Source organism: Xiphias gladius, chromosome 15, assembly GCF_016859285.1.
Source record: "Xiphias gladius isolate SHS-SW01 ecotype Sanya breed wild chromosome 15, ASM1685928v1, whole genome shotgun sequence".
Lineage (NCBI taxonomy): Eukaryota > Metazoa > Chordata > Actinopteri > Istiophoriformes > Xiphiidae > Xiphias > Xiphias gladius.
In genome coordinates, this window is record NC_053414.1 from 857,505 (window position 1) to 874,959 (window position 17,455).

Below are 17,455 nucleotides of genomic sequence, written 5' to 3' on the forward strand. Positions count from 1 at the left end.
TCTCTGGACGCAGGCAGAGGGGCAGCTATCTCGGTGGGACCTTGAATAATGTGGTGGAAATTCTGTCAACACTCTGGACACAGGGTCAAATAAAGCACAGACACTGACAGATTTGAATATTAATGTGATTATTATTGATCAATAAAAGGAGACAGCAACTTACACAAGTCAGCAAAACACCCCTGTCTCCCCGAACAGAGAGCAAAACTAATCTGTTGTAGTTTTCTAGAGAGCAAAGAAACTCATTCTGGTTGGTCAGTACATAACATATACAGCTCTGGAAAAAATTGAGAGACCACTGCAAAATTATCACTTTCTCTGATTTCACTATTTATAGGTATGTGTTTGAGTTAAATGAACATTTTTGTTTTATTCTATAAACTACTGACAACATTTCTCCCAAATTCCAGATAAAAATATTGTCCTTTAGAGCATTCATTTGCAGAAAATGACAAATGGCCAAAATAACAAAAAAGATGCAGTGCTTTGGGACCTCAAATAATGCAAAGAAAACAAGTTCATATTCATTTTTCAACAACGCAATACTAATGTTTTAACTAAGGAAGAGTTCAGAAATCATTATTTGGTGGAATAACCCTGATTTTCAAATCACAGCTTTCATACGTCTTGGCATGTTCTCCACCAGTCTTTCACATTGCTGTTGGGTGACTTTGTGCCACTCCTGGTGCAAAAATTCAAGCAGCTCAGCTTTGTTTAATGGCTTGTGACCATCCATCTTCCTCTTGATCACATTCCAGAGGTTTTTCATGGGGTTCAGGTTTGGAGATTGGGCTGGCCATGACAGGGTCTTGATCTGGTGGTCCTTCATCCACACCTTGATTGACCTAGCTGTGTGGCATGGAGCGTTGTCCTGCTGGAAAAAAACCAATCCTCAGAGTTGGGGAACATTGTCAGAGCGGGAGGCGGCAAGTTTTCTTCCAGGATAACCTTGTACGTGGCTTGATTCCTGCGTCCTTCGCAAAGACGCATCTGCCTGATTCCAGCCTTGCTGAAGCACCCCCAGATCATCACCGATCCTCCACCACATTTCACAGTGGGTGCGAGACACTGTGGCTTGTAGGCCTCTCCAGGTCTCCGTCTCACCTTGAGACGACCAAGTGTTGGGCAAAGCTGAAAATTGGACTCATCAGAGAAGATAACCTTACTCCAGTCCTCTATGGTCCAATCCTTATGGCCTTTTGCAAACCTCAGCTTGGCTCTTCTCTGCTTCTAAGTGATGAAGGACTTTTTTCTAGCTTTACACGACTTGAGCCCTGCCCCAGGAGCCTGTTTCGAACGGTTCTCGCCGTGCACTTCATCCCAGCTGCCATTTGCCATTATTTTTGTAGGTCACTTGATGTCATCCTACGGTTGCTGAGGTACTGATCATCTAATCAGTACCTCATTAAGTAGAATGAGATGTGCTTGTGTTGGAATTCAACAGACACTGGCTGTCATACATGTAGAGATGCTGATTTCAGAAAAATTTGTCTCCTAATTTTTTCCAGAGCTGTATATTCCATCCAATGGCCAATTTGCCAAACATACATTCACATGCATACGTATAGGAAATAGGAAACCATGAGCCCAACAACTCAACTTGATTAATCAACACTAGTCCAGTACAAGTGTTACCATCTTTGGTCATGAAGAGACTGAGGCCTTGCTCTTCTGTTTACATTACATGTAATATGTTGTAAGCTATGTAATATGTTGGAGCTGAATCTGGGTTTAAGTTGAATTCTTCTTTAAAAGTGATATTTAAATGATAAACCCACTTACTTTTCTCATTTTCTATCACAAGGACCTTAGTCCTAGAGCTATGCAATTGCAGAATGGTCTTAAACACCAGCACATAACATGTAATCCACCAACTTCCATAATTACTCAGTTTTAAACAAACATAGATTGATCATGACATTGTCAGCAAAAAAAGAAATGGGGAACTGATGTAGTGTAAGGATCCAAAGGCAACATGTCCATAAAAATAAGAGGACCTAGGACTTAACCCTGTGGTACACCACAGGATATCACAGCCTAAAAGGACAACGGAGAAATCTATTTTTATTCATATGCGATTAAGAGAAATCAAAACCCAAATCTGTGAAGCCAACCAGTTTATAGAGACAGTGGACTCACACTGTGATCTGTCAACATAGGAATGAAGTATAACATAAAATATATTGACCCCCAGTTGCATATGATTACTGTTATCAGTGTTTTTGATATATTGATTATTTTTATATCAAATATGTTGTTTTCAGTATTAAAAGTGTTTCACATGTGGGCAATTGTCGATAAAGGGGAGAGAAACTCGCAGAAAATATTCTCCCTACACAGGTGAATTTGAGCTCTATTAGATGTCAGAGTATTAACTGTTACACTCAGTTATTAATAATAAGCCACAAAACATTATTATCATCAGAGTTTATATCGTATGAAACAAGTTTTTTATCTTTAATTCTTCATTTTCTGTTGTTTTTATCACCAGTACATAGAATCTAGACTGGATCATAAGAAACCAGTGAAGTTTAACAGTGTGTGACTCCCTCTAGTGGATGTTGTGGAGTATTCTGTTGTCTTTGCTCCAAAGGTTTTTGTACAGAGTTCTGGTGTTTCCTGTCACTGTGGGCCTCAAAGCACAGTAGTACACAGCAGAGTCAGACAGCTGAAGCTTCTGGATCTTCAGAGGAACTGATCTTGAGGCGGAATTCAGAGTGGATGAAAATCTCTCCCTGAACTCATCGGCTGTGATCCCTCCATCCAGTTTAAAGCGCCTCAGGATGAACTTGGGGCTGTTGTTTCCATCCTGTTTGTACCAGAAGAGATAATTACTCGGGGAACTGCTGTTATATAGACAGTCAAGTGTTACTGCCTCTCCTTCAGTAGCAGTCACATCTCTTTTTGGTTGCAGCACGTTGTCTTTTTGTGCTCTGCATTCTGTAAAACACCAACAAACGGTATCAGTGTGCTGTCAGAGAATCGTCTCAGTGTTGGATCGATATCAGAGAAACTGAGTTGTGTTCATACCAAGGCACATAGCAGCCAGCAGCACTGAGATGAGCAGAGGCGTCATATCTGCAGTGTTGAGTCGCTGTGAGCTACAGCAAGTATAACGAAGGCTGTGAAGTCTCTGTTTAGTCTTCATCAACACTAAGTTGGTGGACTAGAAGGAGCCTGATCACAGTGACAGGGCTCATTCACAGCCCTCTGTTACCCCCCCTACTGACAACTTTACACTCAACACAGTTTTGTACCGCTCTGCTTTCCTACCTTAACTTGTCTTGTATGAAGTCATCATTGGAAATTTGAGGTGACACGTTTCCTCTTTTACAAATAGCGCAGATTGACTAATTGTTGTGAACCTGCTACGGCCCCTTTAATATCTTTTATCAGAAAGATCACAGGTAAACTGAGGGTTAATATTTGATCATCATGTGACTTTTTATGTTCTTTTCAGAGTGTTTTTTCTCTTGAGGATGATTTGCCAGTTTAGTATCTGTTGGTCAAATACTAAGATGGCGGAGTTGTCGTGGAAGCTTAAATCAGCCAATGTTGAAACTTGGTAAAAACTTGAGCTGTTAAAGTTTGATTCTGCTGAGTTTTTCCTTCGATTTCAATGTCTGTAAATATAAACTACTGATGATTTCAGAGTTTTATGAGTTAATGCTTTAGTGTGTATTTGGGATGTAGCTCTACATGTTGCCAAGGACAGTGAACAATGGAAGCAGCTCATCGTGGCCTAATGACCCGCAGTGTATGAAGAGGATTAAGTGAGGACGTCATTGTCCATTTATTTGTTTTCCTGGTGTCTCGTGTTTGAAGCACCATCCAGTTGGTTCTTCATTGATGTGGATTTGCTGCTCATGTGAATCCTCCCACAGTGTTTCACTAGCAGCTGTCACCACAGTGACTCTGAGAAAACAGGAATTAGCAGAGTCCATCTGATATGAAGCTGTGGGTTGAATACCACTTCCCTCCTCTTTGAAGAGTAGTCAGATATCTGTGTTCAGGTTTTTGTACAGCCTCTTCTACACTTTGTATCACTGTGTCTCTAGAGCACAGTAGTAGAGGGCTGTGTCTGCCAGGGTTAGTCTGTTTATGGTCAGTTCAGTTGATGTATCTGTTGTTTGGGATTCGTATCGATTGTTAGGAATATATCCATAACTGGCCAATGATTTTGCTCCTTTCAAGAGTATAAACTGAGGTGCCTGAAGGTCAGAATGATGTCTGTACCAGTAAAGATAAACATAATCACTGGTTGTCTCATAGACACATCTGAGTTTGACAGATTCTCCTTCTCCTCCACTGACTTCATCTCTTACAGGAGAGATTGTGTCTCCAGCTATTAGTCCTGGAAAAAGTAGAGAAAATGAAGCCATGAGACTGACATTGTCCATGAGGCTGAGAGGAGAAGACAGTGGAAAATGTCACTGTACAGTTTTACTCTGTGGACAGAAACAACTCAACTGTAGCTGAGATCGTAACTGGATTATACAAAACTTCATGACAAAGACAGATTATGGTGCGTTTCCGACCATGAAGTTTTGTAAAATGGCGACAGGATATCAGGTTAATACATCAGGTTAAATGAGACACTCATTTGTTCCTAAACTCACCTATGAAGTGAGATAAAATCAAAAAGAGGTAAAGCAACATGTCTTTGGAGTTGTTGAAGCCAAACAGATGAACAATGTTCTTCCACTGCAGTAGAATGAAAAACTAAACAGCCTCTCTGCTGCACAGCCCTTCTCCTCAACATCAAGCTGATTGAGCTTCTAGTTCCTCAAACATTTCTGCTCTGGAGACAGAAATGATCTCATTGGTTGAGGTGGACTCCAGTGGGCGGGGCCAGAGATAAACCTTTTTAGAGATTCTCTTCCTCCCAAAGTTCAGTTCAGACAGGTTATTTCAGCATCCAGAGCAGCTCTCTTGACTTTTCCTCATTCCACATCGTACAGTGAAGTAGAAGACATGAAAATAAATCCCTGTGTTGTGGCTGTAACCGAGCTCCCCTCTCATATTATATTATCGCCTACACACTGCACTAATGATTGTGAATGAGTGAAACTACAATGTAAGAATATAATCTGTGTCATGTAATGTCAAGAGGCGACTGTTTTCTTTTTGATCTTCATTTATATGATATGAAGAAAGTTTTATTACCCAGTACTGTACCCAGTAGGTACCAGGTATTTAAATAATGTCTCTGTTCTTGTTTCTATAAATGCTGCCTCATCCACTGAGTTATCATCTCACAAAACCTCCTTATCAGAGTTTCATTGTTTCATGATACAGCAAACACTTCATTTCTCTGCTGCTTTTTTCTTCAGTACATAGAATCTAGACTGGATCATAAGAAACCAGTGAAGTTTAACAGTGTGTGACTCCCTCTAGTGGATGTTGTGGAGTATTCTGTTGTCTTTGCTCCAAAGGTTTTTGTACAGAGTTCTGGTGTTTCCTGTCACTGTGGGCTGCAGAGCACAGTAGTACACAGCAGAGTCAGTCACCTGAAGCTTCTGGATCTTCAGAGGAACTGATGTCTTGTTGAGTTCAGCATTAAATCTGTCTTTTGGGAACTCTTCAGCATTTTGTACTGTTTTTGAGAAACATTTCAACATGAACTTTGGGAAGTCATTTGCTTCTTGTTTGTACCAGAACAGATAAGGTCCCGTGTCACTGGTCTCAAATGTACAACCGAGTGTAACTGTCTCTCCTTCAGCAGCAATGACATCTCCTGTTGGCTGGATCACTCTGTCTTCTCCTTTACACTCTGGGGAAGAACAGAACATGCAGAGGAAGAGACGAATCAATGAAGATGATTGATTAAAGGAGAACAATCAGTGGTTTAAACAGTTACCTGCCCAGAGAGTCAGACACACAAAGTGCTTTTATAAGGTTACAAATGTCGGCAGAAATGATCTGCTATGATTTTCTGTATAATAAACATTAAAAGCACTGACTCTACAGCTCAGTAACATGTTGAAGTGTTTTCAGAGGAAACATTTTGTTCTTTCCATCTTACCAAAGAAAAGAGCAGCAAGAATAATCCACAGCCAAAGTTCCATCTCTACAACAAGGTTTAAATCAGCAGGAGAAACTAGCTGATGTTCAACATTCAGTCTGAGAATTGTTCTCTTCACAGCAGCAGTTATTATTGACAGAATGGTTGAACGCAGTGCAGCAGTAGTGCACCGCCTACTGGATAATGTCGCCCTCTAGTGGAGGTAAAAAGCTGCGTTCCACCGTGGAAAAAAGGCTTCCAGCAGCTTGTCAGTGTGTCAGCTTGTGTTTTTGTACAGAGACTGTGGGTTTGCTGTCACTGTGGGCTTCACAGCAGAGTCAGTCACTGCAGCAGAGGAGATGTTCATGTTGATTTGGTTTTTCTCCACTTTAATCTTCAGTCCAGGGACTGAAGCAGTTCCCACTGTTCCTCAAGCAGAGTGAGAGATGAGGAACTCTGGTGGTTTTCCTGGATATTGTCGATACCAGAAGAAGTAAGCAGCAGCAGCTTTGGAGTATGTGTAGGACAGAGTAACAGTGCTGCCTTCTGAACTGAACTCTTCATTGTTGACTGGAGTCAGACCTTCACAGTTGACGCCTAAAGGAAGAGATGACTCTGTAACTTTATGATCAAACAGTTCATAAATCAGTAAAACTCTGTCAATGTTAAATATCTCACCTACCTCTTATTGTGACCAGAAACAAAGTCACAAACAGACTGTTCGTTGTGGCGATCAGCCAAATTATAACCACTGATGGGTTTATATTAATGACTGCACCATGTAAAAATGCTATTCTGGAAACAATAGTTGTTATGATGACTTGAAAGTCTTGTAATTTTTGCTGTTTGTGTTTGTCTGGCACAGTTATAAGACTAAATTATAGATTGCATTATTATGTCAACATAATAATCAGTGTGAGGATTTTGGCCAAGGCCTGAGTCACGTTGATAATGGGTTTTTATTCACCCACCTCCACACCCCACCAGTCCTGTCAACCAGTGATATGGCTCTGATTTACCTGCTTTCAGAGTGTCCAGCCCCGTTACCTTCCTTTATGATAAGACACACAAATCAGTGTGGCGACAGGCTCAGATGTCGGCCTCGGCTAGTAGCGGGAGTTTGGTGTGCAGAATCATACGGTTGAAACTTCTCAACAAAACCGTCAGAGAAGTCTGACGGATGATCATGGGACAAAGGCATGTTTTTCAGCTGGAGGTCCGAAACTAGGAGAACTAACAAGAATGGAGAAACCCAATGAGCTGACGAAAGCTGTGGTGGGACGGCACAACTGTGCTGTGACTGGACCAGAGTGGGGAGTTTCTGATAGAGCTCATAGTAATGACAGTATGGAGGTAAGCCAAGGTAGTGAGGAGTAAATAACTTTGCTGGGGCCAGTGCAAAGAAAATCAGGAGCAGTGGAGGGTATGGGAGAGGAATAGAGGAGAGAGCTGAGGAAGTTTGGTGAGGAGAGAGGAATTTCTTCCATGAGTCGGGTGAAATTGACAACTGTATCAAGAAACCAGATTGGGGATATACACATGGCTACGTTTTTGAAAGATGGAACTTTGTTGATTGTTGGCACAAGTGGAGAAGCGAGAGAGCAGGCTGACAGCATGAGAGAAATAGAGCTGTTTAAAGTGGCAAGTGCAAGCTGTATTGAAAGAGCGAGTGAGTGGAGTAAGGGAGTGATTTGGTGGGGGCCAGTCGGAGTCACGACAGAGGAAGTTAAATCAAACTTAGAGGGAGGAATTCTGAAAGGTGCTTGGGGGTTGCAGGTAACTCTAGAAGGAGTGAGGGAAGATAGTGAGTTTGTTGTGCTGGATTTTGAGGAGCAAGTCCTCCCAAAGAAAGTGACTCTAAGCTTCTTGAGTTACAGCGTAAGGAGTACGTACCAAAGCCAATGAGCTGTTACAAATGTCAAAGGTTCCGTCATACAGCCATGAAATGTAAAAGCAGAAGAGGATGTACCAGATGTGGTGAAGATCATGAGTATGGGCAATGTAATCTGGAACAACCAAAATGTTGTAATTGTGGTGGCAATCACAGTGTGGCTTATAGGGGATGTGAAGTGATGAAAAGGGAAATGGGAATACAGCAGGTAAGAGCTCACAGAAAGGTCACGTATGCAGAGGCTGTGAAGATGGTGAGTCAGAGGAGGAACTGAAGAAAGAAACAGAGCAGGAAAACAACCCACACAAGATTCTGACCAGGCAAATGAGGGAAGAGTGCCAGTCACTTTCATAGCAGGAGTAGTAAATGCTACAATGGAAGTTAAAGCCAAAACGGAGAGAGTACGGTTAGTCGTGAAGGCGGCAGGTCATCGTCTAGATATCAGCGGGCTGAGATGGAAGGAGGTGAGGAACGATCTCGGAATTCAACCAAGCCAGCAGCAATCAGGGGTTGGAGAGTACTAATAATGGTCCTCCTGCTACAATGGAATGCTAGAAGTTTGTCGGATCACGGACAGGTATTAAAAGAGGATGTAGATGATTTATCCAGTAAACCAGATGTCATTTGTGCACAGGAAACACTTGGTAAGTCTGCCCCAGGCATTTGCGATGTGTTAAGCCTGCGTTCGAACCACATGCGGGTGTTTATCCCCGTGACCCTGGCAAAGTATCTTCGCTCCTCTCACCATTTCCAGGGAACTGCCAGGGATCTGACAACTAAACATCTCCGGAGACCCGACAACGGCGTATAAAAGACTCACCACCGTAAGTGTGAATCTGTGGAAGCCTGGTGACTGTTTGTTCTTTTTTTTTGTCCTTCTTGACTCACACTTTGGGGTTTTGTGGATTTTTTTGTGAGTGAACTGGACTGAACTGTCTTTGGAAAAACTTACTTGTTTTGACTTTTGTTTGTGGGATGCCAGGAAATCCCGAAGTGGAGATTTGTGTTATTTAATGAACTGAACTGAACATTTGGAACTGGACTTGAGTATGAAGAATTTTGTGTTTTAGGCTGGACCACAACAGTGGGGCCAGCCGTATAAACGCAAATGTCCGTGACCGACTGAGTGAGTGATAAAGTTACAACACTGGTCGGCCATCGAGTGTTGGATCTTCCCCATTGTTTCTATTTCTTTCAAATGAATTAGCACAAAGAGTTTCTGTTGACTAATCAGGGGGGGTTACAGGCAGCGTTGCCAACTGAGCAACTTTGTCGCTAGATTTACAGACTTTTCTCACCCATTTAGTGACTTTTCTTCACAAAAGCACCAGGCGATAAATCTAACAACTTTCTGGACAAACCTTAGCTACTTTCCGTAGAAGACGTCGTGGTTATGGAACCAGGATTTTAGCAGCAGAGCAGCAGCTTGGAAGTGACTGCTGGTTAACATGTCGTCTTAATGGGCCACGTTTCAGTCACTGTTTCATACTTGTTCTGTCGTCTAACAACAGAAACAGAAAAACATGTAAATGAGAACGGCTTCATTGGGAATTCAGCTGCATTAAATGACTGTATATTTGAGCACAGTCAGTAGGAGAGAAGTAAACAGATAAAGGAGTGTCCAGCTATATACTAGGTTTTGACCTGGTCTTTTTCTTTCTTCCCTTTGCTGTAATATAACTTTCAAAATTGAACTGCTGTTGTGGTTGAGTTTATCTAACTTGAGTGTTTCCTCAATCCAATCAATGATATATTTTTTTGTGTTGTGAAACATAACCAGGGATCATGTGTGTACCAAACACATCTATCCTTTGAAGGTTTTGATATTAACTCTTAGCATCTTAAAGATGAAGAGAATCTGTCTGTGTTTTGGATCAAACACTCGTGTCTTTTCTCTATTTGAGTCCCAGTTTTGCTCCTCTCTTAATCCATTGTTCATTCCTCTCACAACTCTGACAAACAGGGTGTTTGTCTCTGTTCTGGTGGCTTTATCGACAACAGGACATCACTTACATCAAGTAAGAAGTAGCTGATGAGGCAGCACTGATTTACAAATGACACTACATAAGAAGGTCCCTACTGGGTCAGACCTTTAATCAGATAATTTGCCACTATTCATTGACACATGGCAGCCAAATTAATTACATCTGAAAATCTTAAGTCACACAGTATTATTCACATCATTACATTTGTGTCACATCTGGGGACTAATCAAATCATGAGAAGACTTTACAAAAATAAATCACCTACCAGGTTGAATCTGAGCTCCAGAGAGGAAGATTATTTGCACGTCAGATTCTCCATCCTGTAATTTCATGGTTCACTGTCACTCGCTCAGCTGTGAATTTTTTCTTCTGTAAATCATTTCACGGGCCGGGCTTGCGTTAGCAAAGTTTCAACTTCCAGAATGGATCCGATATATTCTACAGATCCTAAGTGAGGACCTGGACATCATGCCTTTTTTACAGAACGGACATTTGAATCATTTATTCCTTAAGGATAAAACAGCAGTGGAGAGAAAGGGGACACCCTTGGTAGAAGCGTCTCAGCTGTTAGCTTGGTTGTCAGAGGATTTGCTGTGTGATAGTCTCTCATTTCTATAAACAACACCTCATTTTATACAGATGCCATCGAACAAGACTTCATTATCAACCTTTTGTGAGACGTGATTTGAAAACACTTCAGATCTGCTACTAATATCTTCCAAGTCATTACCTAGTTATACACTTAAGGTATATTTTTAGTTTTATTCTTAAATGAGACGACCTCCTTTGAAAAACATCACATCAAAGATATTTTTCTCTGCATTCAACTGTTATTTATTAAAGGACTCCTTACTTTTAATTTTGGCTTGTCTTCTTAAAAATTTTAAACATATAACATTTGAACCAGAATTTAAGTGTGTTGGCATGGTTACCAAAGCAGTGGCTCCATTTCTAAAGCTTTTCATCACGATCCTGCCTGAGAGTAAAGTGAATCTCGACTGGATCATAAGAAACCATTGAAGTTTAACAGTGTGTGACTCCCTTCAAAATTCCTGAACCATTTGACCAGTTGGTTTTACGTTTTCTACAGATGTTGTTCTACAAGGTTTTCGTGTTAAACTATCCTGTCTAGTGTATCTTGTTACATGAACTTTATTTCAAAAAAGTTTTTCCCACTAAATCTCGTTAGTGTGAGGTCTTCAGATCAACTGTGTCCCCATTGTTTTCTGTGAGGCTCCTTCATTATTGCTGGACGAACCCATCATGTATTTGGGGCTGTAATTAATACCTGTGGAGTCTGATTTTTAAAAAAAAGCTGGTTTAGTCTATGAGTTATGGTATACCAATCCAGCAGTCTCTCCAATGCACTCCCAATGTAATTTTCCATTAGCAGTACTTCATTAGTGAATATTCCTGGTAACGTCCTGGTTGAAAACCAATCCACTTGTTCTGAGGTTGGTGCAGTGGTGCAGCTCATGTCGTGTTTATGTTGATCGGGCGGCGCAGAACAACTTTGGTTCTCATTTTGGTCTAAAACCGCGTCTACATTTCCCCCGGCTCAGACGACTACTTCATGCAAACACATGGTTTTACAAGTGGTGTAGTCAATATTTCACTGATTTCAATCAGGAATTTGCAGAAGACAGGTCACCTGTTGAGTCTGTGTTGCTCATACAAACACTGGAATGAGTCTTTCTTCCAACCTCTTCTCAAAGCACTGCACTGCACCAGGTTTGTGCTTCCTCCACTGGTCTCCAACACAGTAAAAAATAGCTGGTCTCACCCAGGTGTGCCAGGAGATCGGACTTGTGCCTTCGTCCAGTTTCAGAAAAAAGCCAAGACCTGTTTTGTTGCTGCCAGTGTTTTCATCTCAGTGTCCCTCGCATGTTTACTACCACTGGGGGCAGCGAAGAGGCACAATTTCAAAACCTGCTCTTAGTGTCTTGAACCCGTGTTTTCCTTCAGACAGTGGCCCCACAACTTTAGTGTAGTCGCCGCTGTCGATTGAGCTGACACGTGTCCTGTTTTACAGCTGGAACGTTTACCTAAAATATTAAAGGTGCTGATGATTCTGAACCTGCCACTGCCCCTTGTTTTTTTTCTCAACGTAAAAATACCACATGAAGTGAAAAGACTGAGTATTCAGACACAATCAGACTTTTCATATTTGAGTCTTTTTCTTTTGGATCAGAAATGAAAGACTGTACTTTGATTAAAAGGGGAAATCTGGAACTTGTCATTTTCCACAGCAGCGTCAGGTCGACAGAAAAGACGGTGGAGTTTTTGTGAAAGCTGCTATTTGTTTAAATTCTGCCACTTTTACTCTTCAGCTGATGAACTGTGGTTCTGCTCTGGATTTTCATGCCTGAACATATAAACGATCATAAATCCAGAGTTGATTTCTCAGTGTTGTCAATCTGAAGTTATTTATTTGTTTATTTTCTTGTTGTTTTTCCTGGTGTCTCGTGTTTGAAGCACCATCCAGTTGGTTCTTCATTGATGTGGATTTGCTGCTCATGTGAATCCTCCCACGGTGTTTCACTAGCAGCTGTCACCACAGTGACTCTGAGAAAACAGGAATTAGCAGAGTCCATCTGATATGAAGCTGTGGGTTGAATACCACTTCCCTCCTCTTTGAAGAGTAGTCAGATATCTGTGTTCAGGTTTTTGTACAGCCTCTTCTACACTTTGTATCACTGTGTCTCTAGAGCACAGTAGTAGAGGGCTGTGTCTGCCAGGGTTAGTCTGTTTATGGTCAGTTCAGTTGATGTATCTGTTGTTTGGGATTCGTATCGATTGTTAGGAATATATTCCCGATCTCTCCATGATTTTGCTCCTTTCCAGAGTATAAACTGAGGTGCCTGAAGGTCAGAATGATGTCTGTACCAGTGAAGATAAACATAATCACTGGTTGTCTCATAGACACAACTGAGTTTGACAGATTCTCCTTCTCCTCCACTGACTTCATCTCTTACAGGAGAGATTGTGTCTCCAGCTATTAGTCCTGGAAAAAGTAGAGAAAATGAAGCCATGAGACTGACATTGTCCATGAGGCTGAGAGGAGAAGACAGTGGAAAATGTCACTGTACAGTTTTACTCTGTGGACAGAAACAACTCAACTGTAGCTGAGATCATAACTGGATTATACAAAACTTCATGACAAAGACAGATTATTGTGCGTTTCCGACCATGAAGTTTTCTAAAATGGCGGCAAGATATCAGGTTAATACATCAGGTTAAATGAGACACTCCTTTGTTCCTAAACTCACCTATGAAGTGAGATAAAATCAAAAAGAGGTAAAGCAACATGTCTTTGGAGTTGTTGAAGCCAAACAGATGAACAATGTTCTTCCACTGCAGTAGAATGAAAAAACTAAACAGCCTCTCTGCTGCACAGCCCTTCTCCTCAACATCAAGCTGATTGAGCTTCTAGTTCCTCAAACATTTCTGCTCTGGAGACAGAAATAATCTCATTGTTTGAGGTGGACTCCAGTGGGCGGGGCCAGAGATAAACCTTTTTAGAGATTCTCTTCCTCCCAAAGTTCAGTTCAGACAGGTTATTTCAGCATCCAGAGCAGCTCTCTTGACTTTTCCTCATTCCACATCGTACAGTGAAGTAGAAGACATGAAAATAAATCCCTGTGTACTAATGATTGTGAATGAGTGAAACTACAATGTAAGAATATAATCTGTGTCATGTAATGTCAAGAGGCGACTGTTCTCTTTTTGATCTTCATTTATACGATATGAAGAAAGTTTTATTACCCAGTACTGTACCCAGTAGGTACCAGGTATTTAAATAATGTCTCTGTTCTTGTTTCTATAAATGCTGCCTCATCCACTGAGTTATCATCTCACAAAACCTCCTTATCATCAGAGTTTCATTGTTTCATGATACAGCAAACACTTCATTTCTCTGCTGCTTTTTTCTTCAGTACATAGAATCTAGACTGGATCATAAGAAACCACTGAAGTTTAACGGTGTGTGACTCCCTCTAGTGGATGTTGTGGAGTATTCTGTTGTCTTTACTCCAAAGGTTTTTGTACAGAGTTCTGGTGTTTCCTGTCACTGTGGGCTGCAGAGCACAGTAGTACACAGCAGAGTCAGTCAGCTGAAGCTTCTGGATCTTCAGAGGAACTGATGTCTTGTTGAGTTCAGCATTAAATCTGTCTTTTGGGAACTCTTCAGCATTTTGTACTGTTTTTGAGAAACATTTCAACATGAACTTTGGGAAGTCATTTGCTTCTTGTTTGTACCAGAACAGATAAGGTCCCGTGTCACTGGTCTCAAATGTACAACCGAGTGTAACTGTCTCTCCTTCAGTAGCAATGACATCTCCTGTTGGCTGGATCACTCTGTCTTCTCCTTTACACTCTGGGGAAGAACAGAACATGCAGAGGAAGAGACGAATCAATGAAGATGATTGATTAAAGGAGAACAATCAGTGGTTTAAACAGTTACCTGCCCAGAGAGTCAGACACACAAAGTGCTTTTACAAGGTTACAAATGTCGGCAGAAATGATCTGCTCTGATTTTCTGTATAATAATCATTAAAAGCACTGACTCTACAGCTCAGTAACATGTTGAAGTGTTTTCAGAGGAAACGTTTTGTTCTTTCCATCTTACCAAAGAAAAGAGCAGCGAGAATAATCCACAGCCAAAGTTCCATCTCTACAACAAGGTTTAAATCAGCAGGAGAAACTAGCTGATGTTCAACATTCAGTCTGAGAATTGTTCTCTTCACAGCAGCAGTTATTATTGACAGAATGGTTGAACGCAGTGCAGCAGCAGTGCACCGCCTACTGGATAATGTCGCCCTCTAGTGGAGGTAAAAAGCTGCGTTCCACCGTGGAAAAAAGGCTTCCAGCAGCTTGTCAGTGTGTCAGCTTGTGTTTTTGTACAGAGACTGTGGGTTTGCTGTCACTGTGGGCTTCACAGCAGAGTCAGTCACTGCAGCAGAGGAGATGTTCATGTTGATTTGGTTTTTCTCCACTTTAATCTTCAGTCCAGGGACTGAAGCAGTTCCCACTGTTCCTCAAGCAGAGTGAGAGATGAGGAACTCTGGTGGTTTTCCTGGATATTGTCGATACCAGAAGAAGTAAGCAGCAGCAGCTTTGGAGTATGTGTAGGACAGAGTAACAGTGCTGCCTTCTGAACTGAACTCTTCTTTATTGACTGTAGTCAGATCTTCACAGTTGATGCCTAAAGGAAAAATAACTGTTATTTGATGATGTAAAAGTCTCAGTGAACAGTTCACATTCAGATGTTGTAAACTTTTCTTGTGCTGCATAATCTAACATACCTGTTAGAGTGGAGAGAACCAGTAGAGAAAATCCAGAAAAATGCAATGACAGCATGTTGAATACAGGTAATGTTTCTGGTTTGTGTATTGAACTCTGATGAATCTGGAAGTTCCTCTCTCTTCTATAGGTCAGTAACAGCTCAGCTCCTCCCTGAATCTTCGTGTCTCTCATAGATCTTTATTTTCCTGTTAACAGACTGGTAGCAGCAGGTTGTTTCAGCTGTAGAAATAAAAGGATGTCAGATTCTGATTCACTCAGCTGAGAGAAGTTTGGCAACACCAGCTCTCACCTTTTCATAAAGAGGCTAAAATAAAAGTCCTGCTGCCAACATAACAGGTTCTTAATGGAAGGTACAAATATTTCATATAATGTTTATGTTTTATGAGAAATTTCACCCAACAGTAACATCAAATAGAAAATGAGAGGATCTAGGACTCAACCGTGTGGTACATCACCAGAAGTTACAACCAGAGCGGACAGAGAAACTCTTATTCAACAGGTGATAATTAAATCAATCAAGATGTGAGGCTGTGATTCCAACCAGTTTATGAAGAAGCTTGATTAAATTGTGTGATTTGTCAAATGTGGAGTTCAAACTGAGAAGGATCAGTTGATTTTACATATTATTGCTTCAAACAACCACAAATTCCACAAAGATTTTCAGGTATTCAGCTGACATTCTTATCCAGAACAGCTCCTGAGAAACTTGAACGTCTGTTTTGTATTAACACAGAAACAGTTTGTCTCTTCCTGCATTAGTCATAGTTTGGTTCCTCTCTAAATCTGTTTAATCATCATCGTTCAACCATCTTTAACAGACAGTGTCTGAAGGATCATTTATGAATCATTATATACCTTAATAGTTGGTCACTATGTAATGGTAAAGAAATACCGCACCACACTCTTTTCCAATTAACAGTCTGACCATAACGTAACATTATTTTTATTGATCTACGTTACAGACACTTTAACCACAGTGGCAAGAAAAAGTAAGTGAAACCTTTGGAATGACCTGGTTTTCTGCATTACTGGTCATAAAATGTGATCTGCGCTTCATCTAAGTCACGGGTATTGACAAATGCAACATGCTTAAGATAATAATACACAAACAGTTACAATCGTTCATGTCGTGTCCCATTAAAAGTTTAGTTCTGGTGGAAAAAGTCAGTGAACCCTTGGATTTAATAACTGCTGGAACCTCAACAAGCTCTTCCAGTAGCTGTGGATCAGATCTGCAGAGCGTTCAGGAGGAACGTTGGACCGTTTGAATTCATTCTGTAGTAGATCTAATTTGATGTTTAGAGTCATTCTCCTGCTGCGTCTCCCAACTTCTACTGAGGTTCAACTAGCGTACAGCCACCCTGGCATTATCCTGTAAGATGCCTTGATAAACCTGGGAATTCATTTTACCCTCGACGATGGTGAGTCTTCCAGGTCCAGAGGCAGAGAAAGCCCCCAATCACGATGATCCCTCCCCCGTACTTCACCGCTGGGATGATGTTTTCATGTTGGTATGCAGAGTCTTTCTTACACCATGCATAGTGCTGGGTGTTCTTCCCAAACAATTAAACCTTGGTTCAGTCCCCAAAACATTTTCCCAGTAGTGTTGTGCAGTGTCGAGCTGCTGTTTGGTAAACTTCAGGTGTGCAGTGATGTTTTTGTGGGAGAGCAGCAGCTTCGCCCGTGGTGCCCTGCCCTGGACACTGTGCTCCATGATCTGCGTATGAAAGACTCACGAACAGAGATGTCAACCCACTTCATGATTCCTGTAAGCATTTAGCTGTTACTCTGGGCCTCTTTTTTTACCTCATTGATTGATCATTCTGCTTTGAGACTTTGGAGTCATCTTGATTGGACGCCAACCCCTAGGGAGAGTAGTCACAGAACTAAAGTGTCTCTGTTTACAGACAGTTTGTCTGACTGTGGACTGATGAATGTTTAAACTCTTTGAGGTGACTCTTTAAACGTCTCCAGCTTTGAACAAACCAACAATTCTTGATCCTGCGTCTTCTGAGATCTTGTTTATGAGGCCTGGTTGAATAACAAACTCAAAATGTTTGAGTCCTTTTTATGAGTCACAGTAGCTCTAACCCACACCTCCAATCTGGTCTCACTGACTGGACTCCAGGTTTCCAATTAACTTTAGTTGATGTAATTAGACGAGGGTATCACATACTTTTTCCAAGCTACACTGTGAGTGTTTGAAGGATGTTTTCGATATGGAGAAGAACAATACAATGATTTGTGTGTTACTAGTTGAAATAGATTGTG

General features: G+C 41.2%; 1 long non-coding RNA gene across 1 annotated transcript; it reads right to left on the reverse strand.

Annotated features, from left to right (window-relative positions):
- Positions 1–2,844: 2,844 nt before the first annotated feature.
- Positions 2,845–4,722, reverse strand: LOC120799658. Its single transcript, XR_005708866.1, has 3 exons — positions 4,620–4,722; positions 3,031–4,354; positions 2,845–2,940 (listed from the first exon to the last, which is right to left on the reverse strand). It is a non-coding gene; the product is annotated as an uncharacterized LOC120799658 (long non-coding RNA).
- Between the last annotated feature and the right edge of the window lie 12,733 nt (positions 4,723–17,455).